Genomic DNA, 18697 nt, shown 5'->3' on the forward strand with positions numbered 1-18697 from the left:
CTTTACAACTTAAAAAATCATAATGTGGAATCTCATCCTGATTTCTTGGGTGTGGGGAGTAATATACATTCAGGAATCATGTTACACCTTGACTGAGAGGTAACCAAATCTGTTGCACAACTACTGCTTTTGGGAACATAAGATAACAAATTGTGATAGAACCTGTATGAAGATGTTGGGACTTGTGCAAGGACTGATTCCTCACTTTCTGTTCTCAGGAACATCGAGGCATTACAGTTTTATATCTTCCCTACATAGGCAGTTCTGATCCTCTCCATTTCAAAGCAGGTGCCAAAGAACTAGAAAAAGTTTAGAGAGAGGCAACAAGGACAACTGAAAGAATGCAAAGGCTTCCACAGAGGCAAAACCAAAATGAATCAGGTAGCATCATTGTGAAAAGGGAAAAAAATAGAGAAGGATAGGAGAAATGCCTATGAAATTAGGAGTGATTTTGAGATGGTACATAAGGACGGCTTGCTCACCATTTCATCCCAGTACCAAACAAGTGGCTCACCAAAATGAGCAAGATGTAAACTGTATCCAACCAAAAGGAAGTATTTCTTCATATTATATGTAACTAAGGTGGGGAACTTGCTGCTACAGGATGTTATGGGTGCTCAAAGTTCACTTAGATTCAAGGACAAAATGAGTAAGGAAGATAAATCCATTAATAGAAATATCTAGAAAACAAACTTGACAAAGGAGGCCCTGGAGGTTCAGCTAGTGGAGGCTGTTCGGGGAAATATCAGTGTATCCCCCCACCTGTAGGAACAAGATAAGGACTCAGCAAAACAAGTCGATTCAATGTGAATCACGCTAAGCCATTTATTACAGAAACAAGTCTCCTTATATACGTAACTATATTCTAATCACGTGTCCACGCTCCAAGCATGGATTCGTTAAATGAGTATCGTGGGCTGTCCGTGCTCTGGAGTCTCACTGATGATACGTCCGATGATTCACGCCACGCCAGGACCCCGGTGATTGTGGAACGCCCCTCTTTCTCACAGCAGATTCTGCACTCAGCTCCTCGAAGTGGCCTTGAGATTCCTTTGAGCTAGACTAATTCATTAACAAAGTCTTTATTTACCAAAACCCCCTCCACACCCACCTTCCTCTCTACTTCCCCAGGCACTCACCTCGTCACTGCCAGAGATGGGATACCAGGCTGGATGGGTTTGGATCTAATACAGTGCATCTGTTCTGATGTTCAGCAACACAATAAAGCTGTATAAATCTGGAGATGGCCTGTTGTTCCCACATATTATTATGTTCCTACATGAACAAGGCAGTAAAATGGCCCTCCACTGTATCTATGGAAGAGTGGTGTGAACCTGTGTCCAAATCCCAACTGGGGAGAAGAGTTTCTCCCTGGAGCCAGCATAGATGGGAACCAGTGAGTCTGGCAGCCTGGTCCTCATCCTTCACAGAATCACAGAATCACAGAATGTTAGGGATTGGAAAGAACCTCAAAAGATCATCTAGTCCAATCCCCCTGCCGGAGCAGGAACACCCGGATGAGGTTACAGAGGAAGGTGTCCAGGAAGGTTTTGAATGTGTCCAGAGTAGGAGACTCCACAACGCCCCTGGGCAGCCTGTTCCAGTGCTCTGGCACCCTCACCGAGAAGAAGTTTATTTTCAAATTTAAGGGGAACCTCTTGTGTTCCAGTTTGAACCCATTACCCCTTGTCCTGTCACTGGTTGTTTCAGAGTGTAAGATAACAATCCAGGGCTAAATTCTGCAACTGATTGGGAGCTAAGGGCATTTGGTGTTTGTTAGGAGATATCACACAAACCAGCCAATATATCCAAATAGCTGGTATAGTTGTACTATAGTTGTGGTGTATTTGGTTCCACCTATAAACCCTCCAGTGCTTGAGCTCTTGTATTACAAAATAAAGATCTTTTAGAGCTTATTTGAAAAGAATAATTCCTCATGAACATTTTGTGATCTAAAAGCCATTGTTTTTTATAAAATGTACAGAGACACTAATTGTCTTAGTCTATCAAGGCTAGTATAGTCCTGAAGAAATGGATATATGCAGGTGTTGGACTGAAGTTTCGGTTCAAACTCCTATAAAAGAAAGTATTAGAAGAAAAGTCTAATGTTCATGTGTATTTTCCTTTTAATAATCTTGTCATATTTAATGTTGCATGATTACATAGTTCTTATTTTGCATAAATACATGATGATTATAGCTGTATAACCTTGGCAACAGAGTGTCCTCTTGAGGCAATCTGAAATAGAAGAGAAATGCAGATTATACTACACAACTACCCTTTTGGGAACAATATTTTATTATGTTTTATTTCCTTTCCATAAAATTGAAAGAAAATGAAGGTAATTTGGGTTATACAAAATCAATGATAAGCTGGTGGAGGGAATTCCTTAATCACCCGCAGGCACAGCCGTACACATAGGTGCAAGAAAAGATGGGCGAGAAGATCAGGCTTTACTCATGAACGCCTTGAGCCCAAACTTCTGAACCTAGAGGTTTACGATACCAAGCAGGAACTTGTAGAAAAATGACTAATTGTATGAAAATCATTAGGCCAAATCTCAGACACAGGAAACAACTGCATGCTTTAGCTTACTACTAGGTGGAAAATGACACATGGGGAAAGGAAGTACTAAAAATGGAGGGTCTGGTTGTTCATTAGTTTATAGAGCCTGAGAACGTGGCTCAGGGAGTCTCTCAGCCTGGCCATTAGGGCCATTGTAAAAGCCATTAAGACTAGCCTGTGATGTCAGTGATAAGCTCAGCTTTCATTTAATAACACAAAATAAAGGCCTTTTTCATGGTGGAGATGGAATCTCAGTCAGCTTGCCTACCACTGAAAGAAAACAAAATGAAAAACCTTTCATATAGACAGGCAACTTGCTATTTTTTGACACTAAATTGACTCTTGGTCTATTATCTGGGGCAGACTGAAATGTCATTTCTTATAATCAAGACAATACTTGTTGTTTAGGAGAAGTGTTTTCTGTTTAGTGTCTCGTCAGAAACAGGGCAAAAATGCTTCACAGAGCAATGGTACTGTAAACCCTAGACATAAATTGTGAGTTTTGTCTATGTGAGGAAAAAAGGACTAAGCCCTTTACTATAGCATGAAAAGGATAAAGCTAAAAATATTGTTCGATGTATCAGTGAAATAATCTCTGAAGAATAAACCTTTGCAGCTAGGGAAGAATATAGCTTCAGCTTCACCAATGAAAGGCTAGTGCTTTTATTCTCTGGCACGGAAAGTGAAAGAGTGCTTCATTAGCATGTAAGCCCATTAATCTTGCATTTGGCATACAAATTCCCACGTGATTTGAACATCTGTCTGGAAGGTACCTCTCTAATTAGAACAGATATGTTATTCTGGAATTAAAATAAATATCAAAATGTATTTCTGTCTTTCAGCTTGCTTTCTTCGTACTGTCTGTGCTGAAGTAATCATGGATGAAACTTGTCAAGTCCCAAAGGCACTAATGTTTCATTAAGAATGCACACAGTAGTAGGGTAATTCAATACTTGTCTATGGGATGTGTCTCTACAGGGTTATGTTACTGCTAGATCACGGGAACACCAGATATGACTGGCAAAGCCCTTGCCTACAGCTGACAACACAGGCATCTTTAAATAATAAACTTCTATTTAATGCAAGGCTGTTTAGCACCACAGTTCCTTCAGTGCTCTTAAAAACAACACTTACCACCTAAAAAGTGGTGATTGAGAAGCTGTGGGAGGATTTCGCTCTGCAGGCTAGCCTTGAGTGGTTACAAATCAAACATCCAGATTCTGGCTGGGGCTGGCTTGCCTCATCAAAGGACAAATCAGAGACCAACCACTAGTCATCTCTCATGAATGAGTCCTGGCAACTTCAGTGGGCACCTTCTGTTTGAACATAAATTTACAGAATGGTTATCAGCAATCTCCTTGCAATGACAGAGACTAACTGGAGCCTGTATGAAGCTGCAGCACTTAGTAGAGAGAAAAACGACACTGTCTCCTGTTCCCAGAGTGGCTTCCTGCATGCAACAGATTTTGTGGAAATTGCTGTACTTTGTTAGAGTTTATGAGGACTTTAAGAACAAACATGGGCAGAGAAGGGAATCTAGAAAGAGTGAAGGCATCTCTCTGCATTGTCTTTTTGAACAGAAGCAGCATGACCTCACACAGGGACATAATCTAAAGGGAAGGATGTCTCAGAAGCTGCAGCTGCAGCCTCACTGGCAGACCGGAGACTGAATTGTGGAATAAAAAATGTTTTGTGCACATAAACCCAAACTAACTTCTGCACACCCTCCAAGCTTGAGTCTTCCATCCCCAGGTAGACATGGACACTATCTATTCAAAAGAGCAAGGATACTAACAGTGACAGTGTGCTAATTGTGTTATATCCCCTATATTACACACATAGTACATTCAATTTCCCTTCCTCTCTGCTGGTCATAGTTTCCCAGCTGTGGAAGGATCCTCAGATAAGACAGACGAAGGATTGAAAGTGCATCTGCAAAATGATTTTGTAGAGCAGGACAGAAAAGAGTGGAAAAGGAACTGTGCTTTGAGGCTTTTGTGCCTGTCCCACCACAGCAAAAGCAGATGAGGGGCATGAATTAGAGGAGAGGAGGAAATTTACTTCTTACACAAAATCATAGCTATTGGCCTTATGAGTGAGAAGAAGGAAAAACTATCATTTGTAGGATTTTAGTGTGGTCTTTAATGAGTATGTGAGTCTATGTATGATTTTAGCAGTCTTAGAATCCAGCAGTCATGGCCATGGTTTGAAATGAACTTATTTATGATTTTTTTTTATTCTAGAAGTTGAGAAAAGTATCATTGTTAACATACAAAATGAGGAAAGAAGGCAATCAAACTTAAAAGGGGAAAACAGATATCAGTAGTGTCCTTTTTCCTTAAGGAAAAAGGAAATAAGATATTTTAAGCCTGGGGCACTGCATACCTTTCGATTCAGAGGAAAATCCATCAGAATTATGATTCAGACTTCAGAAGGACAACAGGCAGTATGTCAATTCCCTCTGATGTTTCTGAGGAAATACACCTAATTCTATGGAGTGACTGAGCTACAGTATTTCCAGCAAGGGGAGGAAGGTGTCAAACATCCAGTCTATTTATTTGAGTTTCTGACTCTTTTTTAACAAGTGGGAGGGAGAGGGGATATCCCATGTATTCCACTCATTCTATTAATTCAGAAAAAACACTTAGTCCTAAGGAACTTAAAAATGTCTTCCTTTCTTTTTTGGATTTCTTCAGAATTAGAATGCATTTGAAGATGAAAGAAGTTATCCATACAGTTCAGTTACAATTTTACAGCCTTAGGTAGTGCATGAAATAATACACACTACATAATGTGCACTCTTAGGTGCAGAGCTGAGATCTGCTCCCACTTACCAGATGGGACACTTGGCCATCACAACAGTTACCATCAGTATTGGTATTGGTGCTGGTGTCAATAACATTCTTCAAATCACAAACATAGCAAAAGGTCCCACTGATGACAGTCAAAATATATATGTCACTTTCTGTATGAAGGACACCCAATTTGTCTTGCCACTGTTTGGAATTAATATTACTAACAACAATAATAATAATAATTAAAAATGTCAGCAAAGTGCTAATTGTTTTAAAAGCATATGGGGACAAGCAGTTTATAGTCTGAAGAAAACAGAGATATGGATAGTTAATATCATTGAACAAAGTTTAACAGTATAAGCAGAGCTATATGCTTGTCTGACTCCCATTCCTCTCTCATGTACAGAAAGCTCATCTTTTTTTTAGGGAGGTATTTCAGGCTGTAGTGTTCCAAGATTGGATGTCCCAGAAATAGAATCTGGGCCAATTATGATAATTTTCTTGATCTGTATTTAAAATTAATTTAAAGGATATGGTGACACTTAAACACACCTGGCTGATTAAAGCATAGTCTGTAGCCAACTGAAGTTAGCAGAAAGTCTCTGATTGATTTCAGTGGAGTTCAGACCATGCTATTTAATCCATTTTGCTTATCGGTCTCATTTATCCCATGAGTGAACACGAGCTGAAAAAAGAGATTGAATATAAGAGAAAAAGGTCCCAGTGAAACTGCATCTCATATCCTTCGTGAAAGAAAAAAGATTGTCTATGTAGTAGTGGAACTAAGTAAAATATCTCCCACTATTTCCTTCATCTTCTCCTTTCTTAGAAATTTTTCTTTTTTTCTTTTTCTTTTTTTATTGCATAGGGATTGTGTTTTCACCTGGACTGTAAAAGCATTTAGCACATTGAGGATTCTTTGGAGATCTAAATAATAAATAATGAAGATGCAATATTCTGAAGTCTTGTAAGTAGCTACAAACAGCTAGTGAAGGGACCACAGAATATTATTATGACATCATTTTTCTGGTAGCTGTTAGAGCTTTTAGAGTTACTTTGAGATTCAATTATGAGCTCAAAAGGACATTTGGCTTCATTTTCTTTTAGGATATTTTTCAAAAAACCATTGCTGCAATCTGACAGTTGTAGAAATATCTAGGAATCAACAAGCATGTTGATTTAATAAGTGTTAGTAGATGTGTTGAATAGTTAATTACAGACTGGACAGACAGAGCAATGCAGTATATGAGTTATACCTTTCTGTGAGGTTCTTCAATACCAGACACAATAGGACTCTGATTTTGTGTGAGGACCCTCAGGGCATGGTTGCAATCCAAACAACATATGAATGTGCATTTCTGAATCCTTTGAAACTCCTGTGAGAAACTTCCCTGCAGAGTTATGGAAAGCTGAAAGTGAAGTTTCTGTGAATTAGCATGTTTTTAAATTCTTGCTCTGTTTAAACTCAAACAATGCAGGCAGGTTTCAGTGAAGCTGGTGAAGTTTCTGCATTTGCTTGTAACTACATTTTAGACAACCAAGCTATACACAATAACAACCTAGAATTCTTCTCAGTTCATGCATAAACATCTAGTCCTTTTATGAAAGCCACTGTATATATTGTATCTCAGAGACTGAGCTTCAGTGAAGAAAATACTCAAAACTGTTCAAGAAATTGAACTTCTTACATAGCACTTCAAACTCGCAACTTTTTCAGGTCTTCTAGGCGTGCAGAATTTCTCTCTGCTACTTACCAGTTTCAAAACACAGCCCCACAAGGCAGAGTGCACCTCTCAGCTCCTCAGCCCTCTGCTGCCCAGCCTTCCCCAATGGCCTTGGCAGACACATCAGAACAAGCAGAGCACCACTTCACAGAGCTTGGTGGTTTTCAGACCTGGACAGACTTGCTCAGATTTAGTGTTGCTCTCTGCTTTGTGCAGTTTTTGTTTTGTTTGATTCTACTTGGAATTAGAAGCAAGAAATCGCCATGATTTCAGTATAGCACTAGATATGTCGTTGGGACGGTTTAAGAAGAGATATTGACCAGGGGCCAGCCTGAGATATATGTGGATCCTAATTACCATCTAGAGCCTACAGAGGCGATTGACAAAACTCTTACTGCTTTCATTGGTACAGGACTGAATTGTTGATTTTACTCTGGCTGTTAAAGCTAGGGCAGGTGCCTAAGATGCCTTTTGCATCTGCCATCACAGGAAAGGGGATAAATTTTAACTGATTCTGACCTGTTGTCTTACTTAAGGCAAGGAAACAGAAGGGATTAAGGAGTCACTAAAGCACACATACTTTGTTCACACTAGCCTGTGATTAGAATACAAGAGAAACAAGATACTTTTCATTTTTAAAAAGTGATCTCTTTTACTCACCTTTCTTTTAGCAGAAGTAAATGCCACAGGTTATTCCTCCTGCAAACAGAAACTTCACAGTTGCCAATAAATGAACAGTTCCAATACGATTTCATTAGAAGTTAGCAACGATAATAGAAGTTTCTATCTGAAGAAAGTAATTTCTTGCTATGTCAATAGTCAAAACCCACAACACCCCCACAGCTCTTTTTTTTTTTTTAATTTTTTTTTTTTTTAATTTTTTTTCTTTTTTAGTTCAAAATTACTTGGTTAGAAAGTTTGAGAGTTTCGCTTCCTTTTAATTTCGGAAAAATCATCTCTTTGGCAAAAGGGTGCAAACTGATTATTTTTCCCTAAACATATTTCAGAACCACCACTACACTGGTTTCTTGATGTTCTGGCACTGTTGATAACATACAGGTAATTTTAGAAAACCATCAATCCAGAAAGAATGGACAGGTAATAGTACGGAGCACTCTTGTTTAGGGGAACTGGAATCCATTCAAAGCTTTATATGCTTTTCTTGTGTTCAATTTTAGACACTTAACTGAGGTTCCCCACTCACCCTATAGAGGCAAAGTGAAAGAGAAAAGTACTTAAAAGAGAGCAAGGCAGGGGACAAGATCTCCAGCTGCCTGCATCTCCCCTCTGACTCTTCGGTGAAACCAAAGCAGCTCCATCCCTAACTCGAGTGCCTCAGACAGATGCTGAAGGTAAGGTTGAAAGATTCCATATTTAGAAACCACAGACCATCGCAACACTTCTCAGGTGAAATTGCCACCACCTCATCTTTGTGAAAAAGCTTCTGAAGCAACTGACTTCAGGGATTAGGGAAGGATATGTTATCACCTGAGATGTACTGCAATGATGTTGTAAGCATACCTCTTCTGAGACCTTGCAGACATATTAGCCTTGGGCTCACTGCTCACTGTGTTTTTCACTTGGAGCAACTAACATATCACCTTGGTCTACAGTAAAACTGGTGGGAAAACATGGTTTAATTTTATATTTTAACTATCAGTCATTCAACATGAGTTCGAAGTATAGTGTAACATTGGTGATCTTGTCTTGTGGTGAAACTGCAATGTCTCATCTTCACAATGTGTTTGTCGTGGGACAGTTCAAGTATGTGAAAAGCTCTGGAATGAAAACCTGGCTCTTTGACAGTGAAGTCCATGCCTTCGCATGCAACAGTCAGTAATAACCACAGCTAACAATTATTGATTCCTAGAATCTTTGAAATGTAGCAATAATCACTGGCAGCATTATTCAGGTAAAAAAGACACTTCAAAACTCATTGCATAAAGCTAAAATTAATTATCCTCAGGAAACCTTCAGGAATAGTGATAAAGAAGCACAGGAACAGTTATCTTGAAATCTATCTCAAAAGAGTTCCTTCTCAGTCTTTCTCTTTCATACTGTTTTGCTGCCTCAGTCATACACCCAGCAGGATGCGCCAGTTTATGCAAAGGATCTCACCCCATCCTCCTCAGGTCTGCTCTTTCCTAGCAGAATACAAGGGGATCCCCTTGATTTCAGCAAGAGCCACTACTCTCATAATAGAAAAATCCCAAATCCCAACGCTTTCTTGGCATCTAATATTTCTACAGATACTTCTACACTGCTTAGGGTGTTCATACCAGCCCTCAGTCCCCAAACTATGTGATTCTGAATGGCTCATGTCCATGCAGGTCAGAGATAACTGCTTCAAGACTAAACTGTTTGCATCTAAAGTGTGTACTTCTTGAGACAGATTTCTTCCAGCACACCTGTGGGGGTTTGGACTGTTTGTTTTGGTTGAATGGTTGTCCAGATTTTTTGTTTGTTTGTTTTTCCAGTTCAAAACCCTTGAAATAATGTGAGAAGTGTTTTACAGCCTGCCAGAGCAAATGCTCTCAGAATTGCAACCAAGTTTCACCCCAGAAAGGTCTAACTGCTTTACTCAGAAAGAGAGTTTGGCTGTGAAGTTGTACAGACAAAGAATGTATGATAAAGAGATTGGGACTTGGAGTAAACAAGGGAGTTGACTTTTATGATAGTGCAGATATGTATACACTTAGAAGATATTATAATGGACCTTGTAGAAATATCTAAAAGAAAAAAAGCAAACCCTAAGTAGAAATTAGGCTCGAATTATGGTTTTCCTTTTACAAACCTCTTATATCTTGGTCCAAAAAATACTTCCTCTTAAGCTACAGTCTTTCTACATTCCTCAGTCTATTGGACTATCTCAAATAAAACTATTGGGCACAAGTTGGAATACAGGAAATTCCACTTAAATGTAAGGGTTTTTTTATTTCAACCATGATCAAACACTGGCACAGGTTGCCCAGAGAGGCTGTGGAGTTTCCATCCTTGGGGATATTCAAAACCTAACTGAACACAGTCCTGAGCAATCTGTGGTGGTTTTTGGTTTTGGTTTTGGTTTTGGTTTTGGTTTTTGGTTTGGTTTTGTTTTTGGTTTTTTTTCTGGAGAAGATTTATTTATTTCATACTCTAAGGCTCATAAACTTCTTCATGTAAACAGTAGTCAAAAAGTGTTGGTTTATGCCTGCATGCTGTGCTGGGGATCAATACTTAACATAGCAGGAAAAGAACAAAACCGGGCAACCTATTGGGTCTTCTTCCATCCTCTTTGGAATACTTATTAACTCCCATATTTTCTATTCAGAAAAGCAATTCACCAACTAAACTATACTTAGTCTAGACCAGGGGTGTCAAAGCTGATGCGGCCCCTGGTGCAAACAAGTTTGAAACCCCTGGTGTAGATGGTGTATGTCAATGTTACTTCTAAGAGAAATAAAGCAATGAAGCTACATTACTAATTACATAGATGGATCACAGTTCTCTAAATTATGCCCTGAAGTACCTGTAAACATCCATGAATATTCCTGTGTTATGCACTTGTTTGCCCTCTGGTGAGCCAAGAGTGAACGTGGACTGTCAAATGCTGCATGAAATATTTTAATTGACACGAAATCTATTAATTATTTTTTTCTTTCTTATAAACTGTGGAGTAACACTGATATTATGCAGTGGACTTGTGATATTTGTAACATGTTGGAAAACTTCCATTTCTTAAAAACTTCTAATATGACCTATTTATTTTGTTTCTCTAAGATGAATGTGTTATGTCTACAAATTATAGAATAATCAAGAAGTATTCTGTATTGATCTAGGTAGATTGACAAACTCGTAATACAGAAATAAAACAGTACTTTTACTTTTCTGAGAATTTTAAAGATATTCAGATGCAAATTCATATTTATGGACCTAAAAACATTAATTCATTGTTCATTTAAAAACATTTAAAATAGCTTTGGTTAAATCAACTGGAAAAATTAAAGAGCATAAGACCAGACATGGGATATCAGAAATCAAATTTAATAGTTTAAAATTATCTTCTTAATTTCATACAAGTAACAGTCCCATATAAAGGGCAGAAGTTATTTCCTAGTGACAACGTTTTTATGATCCATACAAAATTATAAGGAATTTTCCTCTATTTTGCATTGATTTTAAATCAAATCTTCGAAGTCTAGATTCACCAGTAACTTGGAATATCTTCATTGTAACAATATGTCCCAGATTTTGAAAACAACACAGAATAGTGAGATGTAGTGTCCTGGCTTCTGCAATTGCAATGTGAGAAACCTTATTTCAAGGGTCCATGTCACATCTCTGCCTAAGAAGAAGTGTATGGTCTGAAGATCAGGTCCACCTCAGCATGTGGAGTATGGCAAAGGTAGATCAGAGTAAATGGAGTAGCCAGAGTGAGCAGGAGGACAAGACTTCCCTCACAGGAAGTGAAATGAGTTGAAAGGAAATGTAACAGCTAAAGATAATGGAATTTATTTGCTGCTTAGATATTCTTTCATAGAGTCTATTAGTTTGTTGCAGATTAATTGCAAAATCAAAGCCTTATTTTAACTCTGAATTTCGGGAAACATGTCTTTTCTTCCTTCCCACCTGATCCTTTGAAATGGTTTGATTGCTGTCCAGTGGTGAAAGCTCCCAGTGGTGGGATCATCATTTCAGATGATGTCTTTGGGATGCAGAGAAACACTTAAGTATTAATCACCCTTTTCTTTAAGGCAGGGTTTGAGTGTATTCTGCTAATGGCTGAGTAAGTTCAAAGGCACTTATTTTCCACAGCTATTAAGTGAAATGAATAATGAACTACATTTATTGGGGTCCTTTCTTCTCTCATGCTTACTTTTCACCACTGTAACTTCATTGATTTCCACAAAGATATTCCTGATTTATTTAGTCTTTGCTCTGATTGTTGACCCTGCTAAAAAGAGAATTAATTAATGTCAGATACAGAGGAGAGTCACTGCCTATCAAATGGGATTGACGTCAGCAACTCCTTTCACCTTGAGTGCAAAATTGTCAAAGAATCAAAATAAATTTTGAGCACTTTCAAGTAGCTCCATTTTCGAAGTAGTGACCTCTTCTGAATCTAGAGCACAGTAATCTATTTTACTTTTTATCCTGTTTTTAAAAATTATTTTCATTTCTAAAACCTCTTCTTTAAAAATTAAAATGACAGTATGATACGGCAGGCAAAACCAATCCTTGTATTAAATTTATGACTGAAAGTTTTAAACTTGCTGCCACCCTGCTGGAAAAACAGTGAAAAATGCTGGTTTCTTTCTTATATTACTTTGATTGCAGCAAAATATATTTTCTGCTTCTAAAGTTTTTTGCTAGGTACATAACTGATGTGACATATTCATAGTCAGCACTCACATTCTCTAAAGAAAAAAAATAAATTCTTAGTGTCTCTAAACAATGTAATTGTATTTCTCTTTAGAGTTAAGTACAGACACACTGAATGATTGACATTTTTAACATGCCATAATGGAAAATCATGTGTTCATGCAACCTTATTGACAAAACTTGGTAGTAGCATGGTTGTTGGAAGACCCTTATTGGAATTTTAAAAGAAAAATGGCAAAACAGCCCCTTCAAAATCCTTCAAAGCCTTCATTAACAACATATGCTTTGTTTTGTTTTGTTCTTTCCTGTGAGAGTCTCTTTTTTTTGTTGTTTGTTTCTGTTTGGTTTTGTGCTGCAGGATGTGCAGAACACTGGATGACAAATAATTCCCATCCAGTGTTCTGTTAGCAGTTACCAGCTTTAAAGCAAGGCACAAATTCTGCACTTGTGCTGAGTACTAAAAACCTCATCTGTAAAAAGAGAACTGGGATTAAGCATAATGTAAATCTCAGTGAACAAAGCGAGATTAAAATAATGAGAAATACGGTTCCAAAGGGACAGCTTGTATGTATGCAGATTATACCCTTAATAGATGAAGGAGTGTAATTTGAAATTTTGTTTGGAAAGAATGGAAGGAGGAGAAGGTAAAAAACAAAAGGGCTGATCTCCACTGAAGATGTCTATGCAGTGACCACTGCTTGGAATACTGAATGAGAGCTTTACCTTACTTTTCCATTCTGATCTTACTTTGCTCTTGCACCTACATATTTAATAGGTCCTGTATGCAGTTTGTTGCACACTTCAGTGTATTTAGACCAGTGGAATTATTTTTTTAAAACCTAAGAAAATTCCCAGATGAAAGACTCAATGAGGTAGATTTTAAGGCTAAGAAATATTTTGTTATGTCTTTTAACTAAAATCAAATAAAAAGAATATAGCCTTTTACTCTATAAAATTTATCAGTACATTTTATGAAATTTGCCTGTAAGTTTAGCTGGTCACCTTTGAACAAAAAGAAAAAAAAAGAGAGAGAGAAATAAAATTAGGTACACTCTTTTCAAATTTTGAAAATATTTTAAGGTGTAGTAGCTTGAATGAAAAAAGCTTCAGTCTTCTCTCAGTGCACTAATATACAATCATACAGAAATGAAGAAATACTTGTGACCACCTGTGCTACCTTATTTCATTACTCACACTTCGAGGTTATCATAATCATAATTGTAATATGTCAGAGCATTCTCTCAGAATTTCTGCCTGAGTCTAGATAGTGGAGGGAGTAATTTTAACACTGTTGGAGTGAGCACTGAAGTTAGTCACTTATGAAAAATGATGTTTATCATTAATATCTACATATAAGTTTACATAAAAATTACTTTTTGCTCAAATAATCATTTAACAGTGATTTGTTTTATTCATTTTTCTCCCCTTCATCTATTCTATTTCCCTCTCTTTAGTTGTCCCATTTTAACAAACGTTTATTAGAGCTAGTTGTAGATAAAATTTGCATATCAGAAATTATTGATAAAAAGCTTGAAAAAATCTTACTTAATTTTACACAAGCATTAGGTGAGCCAGACCTCGAATATTTTCAAACTACAAATTCTGTCTCAAAACAAATGTAAAGTCAATGGTTTATATTTCTGTTTTCCAGGCATTTCAGGCTCTTTCCTCAGATCTTTCTTGTGGTGTTGTGATTTCAGAGGGTAAACATTACCATATGGAGGTCAAGATCCTGAAACTGCACTGCATGCTGTAGTTGGCAGGATGAGAAGAGGAGAGGAGAGGAGAGGAGAGGAGAGGAGAGGAGAGGAGAGGAGAGGAGAGGAGAGGAGAGGAGAGGAGAGGAGAGGAGAGGAGAGGAGAGGAGAGGAGAGGAGAGGAGAGGAGAGGAGAGGAGAGGAGAGGAGAGGAGAGGAGAGGAGCAGATTAAAATATTTAACATACAAAGAACATACAAGAAAAAAAAAATTATGAATTGTCTATTTATTTGTCAATGTAAAAAAAACCCTGTTATACAGAACTAACACTCCTTTTGAAACTTAGTCAGCAAACAACTTAACACTCAAAAAGAGCGTCGACAAAAATCCACAAGTGTATCTAATATTAATCTTTGCCTAGACCTCTTCTGCAGCCTGATTCCTTCTTGGTGCTGACTGCACTATGGAATGGTGCTGAACATTGTGCTTGACACCGTGATCTTCTCTCATGGAAATGCTAACCAAGCTGTGTTTTGTAGGCAAAATTGAAGTAACTAGTGCCTATGTTTTATTCAAGAAACTTGTAATAATAAGATGAAATTTTCTGAATGGAAATAAATCCGCAGTCTCCAAATGAGTTCAACAGCCTGCTTTTTTCTTTGGGACCATATTAGTCATTACAATTTTCTCTCACCTCATTTCTGTAACTGAAAATTGCAGTTAGAACAAAAAGAAACTAAAATTGAAATACATGAATTTATTCAAAAAATAAAGATTAAGGGGGCATGAATTACATCATTTAGGCAGATTATTAAAGATCAAAATGGTTAGTTCCTTTCCTTATCATACCCTTAGAGTAGACTCTGAAATTTTCCAGTTTTTTGGCAGCCCCCTCTCTTAACACATATTTGAGCAGATGCCAGCGCATTCCTCTTCCATAAAGTCTGCCTGGAATCACAGTACTTCTTGTCCATAGAGACAAGAGAGCTACCACTTCCTACATTAATGAAGTTTTGTGCTCTCATAGGAAATTTCAAAGTCAGAAAGAGCCAGTCAGCCCTATATAAATCTTCCCTTTTTAGGTTTTCTTCATTGTTTATTTGAAACAACATTTAACCAGTAATTAGAGGAACATTAGGAATATAATTCAGCACTCTTCAAAATGCAAAAGTAGGTTTTAATCTCAGGTAAAATGTGTTTGAAAACATTAGACTCTTGGAGATTAATCTTATCATTCAGACAAGCACCAGTGTGACATATATCCATCAAACATAAGAAACAGGATATAGTGCACTCCCAAACACAAAATCAGTTTTTCACTACTCAATGCTGATTCACTGACAATCTTAAAATATACGTACATATATATATAAAAATATAAAGACAGCTCTTTTATTAGAAATTTTGGGGTCCAACGTAGAATAAAGAAGTATCAGAGAAAACTTGCCACTAAACTGCTGATCTATCAACTTATTTGTCAGAAAGTTAAGCTTCAAGTCGCTGGTATGAATTAGGTTGAGCCAGCCTTGGCATTTCATTCCCAGAGATCAGATCCACTGAGCACTGGATCTGCTGGCCTACTCACTCTTTTGGCATAGCAGTTTCCTTGGTTTCTCTAAAAAAAAAGTTATGCAAAGATGTTTTGGGTTTTTTTTGAGCTGAGATATAAAACAATAATGTTTAAAACATTTTTTTTTTACATTAGTAAGCCCAATTCTGTTAATCCATATCTAAGCAAACTGTCTCTCCTATTTCTCATATTTAATCTTGCATAAGTGAAAAACCACAGCAAAAGAATCTATAGGAGTGACAAGTAAGAGATCAAAGAAGCTGTGAATGAGGACCAATACGACATACACTCTTACAGAGTGACAAGGGGAAGCATAAAGAGTTGATGAAAGAGAAAAAAAAAAAAACAACAACAAATTAAATAGATAAATATAAACTGAAAAGCAGAAGACTAATACATGAAGAGTCAAGACAAAAAAAAAGAGGGGAAAAGGAAAATTGCAGACTTTTGGATCTGGACTTTTATCTTAATTTGTGTAATCAGGTATTTCTCTTCAGTCTTTCAAACAGAACTGCTGTGAGAACAATTGCATGTTATTGCCACTATCAATTATAATAATTCATGAGAGATGATAAGAGGCTTGGAAGGGACATTACACTTTCTTCTCCCACATGAAATAATAGCAGAAAGCAGTTAAGAAATCAAGAATACAAAAGAGGGTTTTTTTGCAAGAGTTTTCATTTACAACTATTCTTCATGGGGAGGATAGGGAAAATGTAAGAGTTGTAATGAACATAAATAATTTTTAATGTATGCATGTGAATATGGGTTTGCATCATAAGACCTGGAAGCATTTCTTTTTGCCAGAACTTTTTAAAAAGGCTGATTTGTGGAATCAATAAATACTTCAGCCACTACCTTCCTGCATTTGCTCTTAGAGTTCTTTGCAATTTTCTGCCATAAATGGGCCTTAATCCCACAATTTTCCCAGCAATTTCCTAGTCCCCTTACTCATTACAGCCAGAAAATTGTTATCTCATCATCTTCATCAGATTCTTTTACACAGACACTAACATATGGCAGAACAGAACAATTGCAAGCTTCAATCATCTTAACGTTTAGACTGACAACTAGAAAATTATTCTTATTATGTTTTAGCCTCCCTGATCTTTTTCCAAATGCCTCTTTATTCACTCTACCGAAAAAAAAAAAAAGATAATAAAACCCAAACTAGAAAACTTACATTGATATGAGCTGTTATATCTCAAAATCTTTTAAAAATACGTCTCAAACTTTTGCATATCAAATTTGAAGGTTACCTTCCTTTTTACTTACGTATTTTGTCCAATATCTACATTTTGAGTTATATATAAAGTGAGTCTATTTGGTGGTTTGTTCTGTTTTCTTCTGTTGCACTTTAAAGTTTCTTGACCAACTTTGTTTGAATTCAGACATTTAATTTCTAGGTGTTACTTGCCTGCATTAGAGTACATTGAGATATGAGCAGTATGCATACACGTATTTGTGTGATTGTGTGTGGCATTGGAGGTGCAGAGAGGGGCTTACAATAGAGGGTCCAACCACTCTTTTCAGCTGCTTTAGTCTAGAATGATGTTGGAAAGCTGTAACATTGCAAGGTATTTCGTTTTTCATTAAGGCATTAGTGGCTTTGTTATGCAAACTGAAGACTGAGAGATTTCAATTAATGATGATTGTGAGGTCTGCTAATATTGACTGCTGTCCCCACTATTGATCTGGAGTGCTAGTAAAATTGTCCTAGCCTATGATGCAGGTTTTTGAGAAGTGGCAACATTCTCCTCCTCCTGCTGAATTGCACACTCCCACATCACATTAAAATTAATGATGATTGTGTGTCCAATGACGACAGATTGACTTGCAGTTTTTCTGGCTTTGTGGGTAATTTTCCCCACAATGCCTCCTGCAATTATTTTTTAGCTAAATAATTCACAGTAATATTAGAAAAGTAACAAGCATGCTTATATCTTTTTTAACTGACATTAAAAAAGAAAAGTAAAAAGAGAAGAGGAAGAAAAAAGAGAAAGGGAAAAGCAGTGTTTTGTGTTTATATAGGGCCTTTTGATCTTTCACATCATAAAGACTGTTGTTGATGGGTTGTTGTGTCTTGAATGGAACGCATCACAAACTGTCCCCCTCCTCATTATTACTACATATCTGTAGATTTCATGAAGGGAAGGATTTTGCATGTCCATTATTGACAGCCCTGTGTGAGTTATTTTGTAGTTTGAAGCAAATGACTGAAATAAAGTAAGGTTGGAATTTTTTAAATCTTGAAAAGGATTAATAAAAATAAATCCATTCAAATAAAAGGACATTTGTAACAGAGTGAGGCAAAAGGCCCTGTGGGCCATTTTTATAAACACATCTATGTATATATATAAATGGAAAGCATTCACATAGAACATTTCCAGTAAGAAACAGATATTCTGTAGGTATGGCTTGCAACTCTCGGGAATAATTTTTCAGATTCCAGTGGCTCTTGGATCTGGCTGAACTGACACTTTAGAAAGAAGACAAACCTAAAATTTCTGCATTTGTATTCATTTTTTCAAAATTTACCTAGTCTAATTGCTTATCCACACATGCACATGTGTCTGTGCAGAGGTTTACCATTTTCATGTCATTTGCATGAGACATGTTTGGTCTTTTCACAAGAGACTATGACCATGCAGGGAGACATCAGTGATGGTACCAGAGGTAACAGAGAATAACTGAGCAGGGACATGTGCAATGACTGTTCGTCCCACTTCTTCATTGCTGCACCTCTCAATCTCCAGCATTCTCTGCAGGGAAGCTCTATGAGCCTGTAGATACAGGATTTCCATGGCTTACAGCTAAATGTCAAAGGTCAAACAGAACAAAGAGATGTGTACATGTCCTCAAAAGATAAACTTTCTTTTTTCAACTGCAAGAGACAGCCAGGTACAGAGCAGATGATTCTTCAGAGCAATCTTCAGCAGAATGGGTTTGGAGGAGGTTACCCATCTTAGACACTGATAGAACAGG

Source organism: Nesoenas mayeri, assembly GCF_963082525.1.
Source record: "Nesoenas mayeri genome assembly, chromosome: 3".
Classification (NCBI taxonomy): Eukaryota; Metazoa; Chordata; class Aves; order Columbiformes; family Columbidae; genus Nesoenas; species Nesoenas mayeri.